This window comes from Penaeus monodon, chromosome 27 (genome assembly GCF_015228065.2).
Source record: "Penaeus monodon isolate SGIC_2016 chromosome 27, NSTDA_Pmon_1, whole genome shotgun sequence".
NCBI classification, from domain to species: Eukaryota; Metazoa; Arthropoda; class Malacostraca; order Decapoda; family Penaeidae; genus Penaeus; species Penaeus monodon.
Window position 1 is genome coordinate 3,918,506 of NC_051412.1, and position 252 is coordinate 3,918,757.

Here is a 252-nt window from a genome sequence, read left to right on the forward strand (position 1 = left end):
ATAATTAGTTGAATGTTGGTTTAGGAGTATGATACATGCAGTGTCTTATGATACATGCAGTGTCTTTGACTCAAGATATGTATATTATAAAAATTAAAATAGATTTGTATTTTTTAGATGTTACAGAACCAACTCCTGGGCCATCTGGGATAGCATCTCAGATCATAACAGACTCAGTAGTTATTGTAACATTGGATGAGGGAACTTCAGCAGAGCAAGAAATGACAATACCCATTGTGTCAATGGACCACA

The 252-nt window shown here is 34.9% G+C and overlaps 1 long non-coding RNA gene across 1 annotated transcript in view; it reads left to right on the forward strand.

Annotated features, from left to right (window-relative positions):
• Positions 1-238, forward strand: part of LOC119590343 — a 1,688-nt gene extending 1,450 nt beyond the window's left edge. Inside the window, exon 3 of the long non-coding RNA XR_005230253.1 lies at positions 118-238. This is a non-coding gene — a long non-coding RNA (uncharacterized LOC119590343). The remainder of the gene's footprint in view (positions 1-117) is intronic.
• The last annotated feature ends 14 nt before the right edge of the window (positions 239-252 follow it).